Source organism: Rhinoderma darwinii, chromosome 1 (assembly GCF_050947455.1).
Source record: "Rhinoderma darwinii isolate aRhiDar2 chromosome 1, aRhiDar2.hap1, whole genome shotgun sequence".
NCBI classification, from domain to species: domain Eukaryota; kingdom Metazoa; phylum Chordata; class Amphibia; order Anura; family Rhinodermatidae; genus Rhinoderma; species Rhinoderma darwinii.
The window spans coordinates 586,927,295-586,933,406 of NC_134687.1; positions in this window are offsets into that span (position 1 = coordinate 586,927,295).

Consider the following 6,112-nt stretch of genomic DNA (forward strand, 5'->3'; position numbering starts at 1 on the left):
CATTTTTTATTAGTACTATTTTAGAGTAAATGTGACTTTTTGATCACTTTTTATAGCATTTTTTGGAAGATGTGACCTAAAAACCAAGATTCTGGCGTTGTTTTTCATGTTTTTTTTTTACGCCATTCACCGTGCGGGATAAATTACATAATTGTTTTGTAGTTTGAGTCGTTACGTACGCGGCGATGTATTGCAGCTTTTGCACAATAAAATCACTTTTTTTATAAAATCATTTGTTTTCTGTGTCGCCATTCTAAGACCCATAACGTTTTTATTTTTGCGTGCACAAAGCGGTATCAGGGATTATTTTTTGCGGGACGCTTTGTTGTTTTTATTAGTACTATTTTGGAGTAAATGTTACTTTTTGATCACTTTTTATAGCATTTTTTGGAAGGAGATGTGACCTAAAAACAAAGATTCTGGCGTTGTTTTTCTTGGTTTTTTTTTACGACGTTCACCGTGCGGGATAAATGACATAATAGTTTTGTAGTTTGGGTCGTTACGGACGCGGCGATACCAATTATGTATAGTTTTTTTAATTTTTACGGTTTTTCCCATAATAAAAGACTTACTATGGGAAAAAAAGTCAGTTTAGCTTTATTTTTATTTGAAATGTGTGTCTTTTTATTGTTTTACCACATTTTTATTATCTTTTTTTTACTTTTTTTACTTGTCCCACTAGTGGACATGAGGGCTTGATGCCCCGATCGCTACTCTAATACACTGCACTACATACGTTATTCACTGACAGCAAGCCTATGAGGACGCACCGCAGGCGGGTCCTCATCGGCTCCCGTACAAGGCAGACTCGGACGCCATTTTCTGGCGTCCGATTGCCACAGCAACCCAGCGATTGCGTCACTGGGTTGCCGGTCGGGTTAAAACCTATCAGATGCTGCGCAATATTGAGCGCAGCATCTGAGGGGTTAATCTGCCGGATCGGAGAATAGCTCCGGTCCTGGCAGTTACAGGAGGGTGCCAGCTGTATAATACAGCTGTCACCCCGCGGTGATGGTGCCGGCTCTGCTCCTGAGCCCGCACCATCACTGCGCCGTAACTGTACTGCGCTTTGCGGGAACACCTTCCCGGCAGCGCCGTATATATACGGCGGATGTTGGGAAGGGGTTAAAGTTCATAAGCCGGCTGCTTACAAAATATAGTCTATAACTAAGGGCTCTTTTACACAGGTTAATGATAAAGCAAATGAGCGCTCATATGAACGCTCATTCCCGATCATTTCCCTGTGTAAATAGGGCAACGATCAGCTGATGAATGAGTAAACGCCAGCACATCTCATTGCGTAAACAGGGAGATGTGCTGCCAACATGATGGAAATGTATGGGGACTCGTGATCGTAGTAACGATCGCTCGTCCCCAACAAATCATTGCTCCTTGAGCAAATGAGCACTGATCAATGAGCTGCCTCGGTGACTGGCGCTCGTTTTCATGGCCCATATCCGGCCATGTAATAGAACCTTTAGTGTCTTGCAGAACATAAATTTAAAGCATGTTTATTGTGAAAAAAGCAACAGTAAAATATAAATTGACATCTATTTTTGCAAAACCCCTGAACTTGCAATAGAGGACAAAGCACAGCATGGAAAGAACAGCCTCCATAGGAGCAGAAATGGCTGTTATTTCATGTTGTCATTTTTGAAGAGAAGAAACAGTTATAACTAAGAAATAGCTAAACAGAATTAAAAGTGAAAAAAAACCTGAGGGAAGGGAACAGTTTGAGTATTTATAAATATTTGTTGGTGAAGTTTTTGCTCATTATTTTATTGTTAAAGAGGATCTGTCACCTCTCTTGACATGTCTGTTTTAGGAAATACATGTATTTTCCATAAAATCACAATTTTGGAGCATCTTTTCGTAGAGCTCTGCATTATGCTGTTCCTCTGTTATTCTTACTACAAACATGAATAAATTGACAGCTTGGTGTTACCAGTTGGGGGCGTGTCCCTACACAGACTGACACTGTCCAATCAGTACGGACAGAGGGAGACTGTGTAGGTACATGCCGCTTTGACAAGGGGAATGGTAACACCCAGTTGTCAATTCTTTTTTTTTTCTAGGAGGAATAACAAAGCAACGGCACAATGCAGAATTCTGTGAGAAGATGCTCCAGAATTGTAATTTTAAGGAGTATCAGGTTTGACAGCAGTGCAGGTGTCCACCTCACCCCCAAAGTCTTACCTTTGTGGCCTCCACTTATTGGAGGATCCACGGGTGTTTTCTGGCAGGCTGCTTCTGCGACTTGCTTGTATGCTCAGGTCCCAGGCAGCGGGGAAAAAGTCACAGTTATCTTTGCATGTGCAGGTACAGGTTCCTAGGTGGTTCATGAATACTGTTGCCTAGGACCCGAGCTTACAAGAAGGCTGCAGGAATGGCCACGTAGTAGAGGCATTGGGGTGGCTAGGAGCCCCCATTCTGGGCAAAAACTAGATATTCAGCTTGGAGTTTCAAATTAAAATACAATTTCTTTCAAAGGCTGAATTCCTTGCTGCAGTAATTGCCCTTCCATAGTAGACATCATGAATGTACAATTCCATCCTTGGTAGCACAGGAAAGTTACCAAATAGTCCAAAGTTACCCATAGACATTTGATATTTGTCAATGGATCCATAATCAGATGTGTCTGGCAGATCCTCATCCAAGGTCCGCTTGGGGAAACATAATTCAGACAGGTTGGATTTTTCCTATCTAATCTTATGGTTTACCTTTAAATAAGCAGCACCAAAATATACGGTTTTGGTTAACATTTGCTCCCCCCTCCGAGCCACCATAAAAAGTTTGGGCCAGTGCAGTCAACCATTACTGGCCGGCCTCATACTTGTAGAAAACTTTGGGGACAGCTGGTTTCCAGAGAGCCTTGCTGAATATTCACCCAACCAGTATCAGGGAAATAACAGAGCCTTCTCTCTAGTATCTACTTTTTTTATGGACCCCTTGAATCAGGTTGCAGCCGATACAGGACAGAATAATTTACAGTACAGGTTGGGAATGACAACCGGTAGGCCTTACCACAAACAGCTGTTTTGACCTTTATGGATATCATTAATGTAAATCTGTTTTTTGGCCCTACAATATGAGATTAAATTTATAGCAGACTAAAGTTGCATTGTTTTGAATTAAAGTCATGACTTGAGAAAGCAAATAAAACATTACAACATTTATAAGTGCAATTTAGAGAATGTGATCAAGATTGAAACCCTCGGAAATGGTTTCGGATAACATAAATGCCAAAATGCATTATGAAACCTTACATTTCATTCCATCTTCTCGTGAAAATATCTCTGGAGAATAGAAATATTGTGGCAGTCGTGTAGGCCTAAATAAACAACTGCTTCCTCTATATTATTGGCAGTATTTTTTTCTCAGAGTGGTAGGGATGAAAGCATGGAGCCCGGCGGGTCAGAGAACTCTGCTATTTAAGAACTATTTATACAAGTATTCCAATGGAGAGATACTATTAAGCGTATTATTCTGTAGAAACTGCACATTCACTTGCTGCACGTAAAAGCATTAAATTACATGACGATAACACAAGAGTCACCGTTGATGGAATGGTCATTAACCCGTTTGACATATTGCGATGCCTTGGGGTAATATCCGAAACCTCACTCATCTTTTCCGATCACATTCTCGCTGTAGCTAAAACATGTTATTTCCTCCTCCATGACAGTGTGAAAAAAATATGTCCTTTTTCCTGTCAAGTGGCTATAGGTTGGGAAAATAAAATACAATCTTTTTTAGATATTCTTAGAAAGAGACAATCAACCCTTCTTAAGCCAAAACTTAGATATTATTAGAATAAATGACTAGGACTATAGCTCTCAAAAACATACTAGCCCCTTCTAAGAGAATTAAACACATTTACACTGTAATAATCGTACCTTGCCGCGATCCCATGATCTCTCGTCATCGACTGTCACAATTGCTCTGATCTAAGAATCTGGTGCCAGGTCGTGATACTGGTGTACACCTTGTACCTAGCGTTATACCTGGTTTTACCTGTGCTTGCTGTTACCTGTGCTTGACCCAGGATTTGACTGACTGCACTACCTGTTGCTCAACTGGATTTCCACCTCCATGTTTGTCTATCACAGCGAGTTTTCAGACTGTGTACAGTGTTATAAAAAAGTATTCTTCTATTTTTACCTTTTTGTCACACTTGAATTTTTCAGGTCATCAAACTACTTGTATTATTAGACAAAGAGATCCCAAGTAAACACAAAAAAATCATTTATTAAAGGAAAAAGCTCTTCAGCCCTACCTGGTCCTATGTGAAAAAGTAATTGCCCCCTTAGATACTATTTCAAACAGTTAACCAAATTCAATTGAATGTCACTAGCTACACCCAGAAGCCAAAAAGCAGCATGTGTTGCTACGTTCTAAAGAGAATGAAATACAGATGCCAAATAAAGTCATTGAAATCTACCAGTCATTGCTAAGGCTCTGGGACTACAGCAAACCACAGTGAGAACCATAATCCACAAATGGAGAAAGTTTGGAACTAGAGTTGCACAATGCATCAAAATATCAATACTATTTCGATGCCGTGCACCCTCAAACCGTTCGATACCGTTAACTCATGTAATTCGATACTAAGCTGTGCGGCCGCAAAGCTTAGTATTGTATCCCATGAATATTTTAAGAGCGGGGCTGCGACTGTGTAATACAGATGATTGCCGGCACTGAAGACAGAGAACATGGCAGGCACACTGCAAAACACCCCCATGTTCTGTCTTCCGTGCCTGCGCCACCGCTCATTACTGCAGCGCTGGTCGCATCACCTCATGCTGACCGCACGCACACACTTATTGTCAGGAGCGAGGGATGGCTGTATTACACAGCCGCAGCCCTGCTCTAACGGCGGAGATCAAAGAAACATCTCATCTCTGCTGCTATTCCCCGTGAATGCTGTGGTCAAAGATGACCGCAGCATTCAAGGGTAAAATGAGAAGGGGGACGCCCTTTGGATCACGTCACAGGGAATCCCTGTGATGCAATCGAGGGACATACCATATATGGGCAGACAGCCCAGGGTCAATTTTGACAGACGCCAGGGCTGTCTGACCATATTTCCTGTTGTTAGGGAATACTTAAGTATGTCCTAAGAACTGCCTGTGTACTATTGGTACACAGGCTAACGTACTGGCATATAGATATATGCCAGTACATTAAAGTTTAAAAAGAAAAAAGTAAATAAAGTAATGTTACATTTAAAAAAAAAAGTAAAAAAAATACCACACACATTTTTTTACAATAAAAATTAAAATAAAAGTCTCAATACATAAAATACACACATTCGGTATCGTTGCGTCCGTAATAACAAATTTATAGCGTCATTTATGATGTGTACGCTGTAAAAAAAATTAAGAAAAACACCTATTTTCTTTCATTTATTAATGTAAGGCACAAAGTGTTATGAATTTTATACCTCCATGTGCCTCTCATTAATAGTAATTAACCCCATCATGTACCTCACACATTAACCCAATGTTGTCCATTATGACTGTGAGGAACATGATTGGGTTATCTACTATTAATGTGAGGCACATGGAGGTTCAAAATTCATCACACCACGTACCTCACATCAGAAAATGGAAACACTTTTTTTGTTGGCAAAGTATCCTTTTGGTATAGAGTATCGCAATATTAGACAAATATTAGACAAAGTATCGGTATCGAAGTCCAAATTCTGGTATCGTGACAACCAGGGGCGTAGCTAAAGGCTCATGGGCCCGGGTGCAAGAATTCAGCTTGGGCCCCCCTACCACTCCCCAACACCATCATCATCATCAGACCCCTGTGCGCGCCTATGCCCAGACGCCTTGCCCAATAGACACCATAGTATAATGCCCCCACACAGTATAATGCTCCCATAGCTGCCCACACAGTATAATGCCCCATAATGTATAATGCCCCCCCATAACAGCCCCATACCGTATAATGCTCCCCATATCAGCCACCCATACTGTATAATTCCCCCATATCAGCCCCCATTCAGTATAATGCCCCACATCTTATCAGCCCCCATGCCATATCTGCCCCCCTTGCAGTATAATGCCCCCCCACAATATCAGCCCCCCATACAGTATAATGCCCC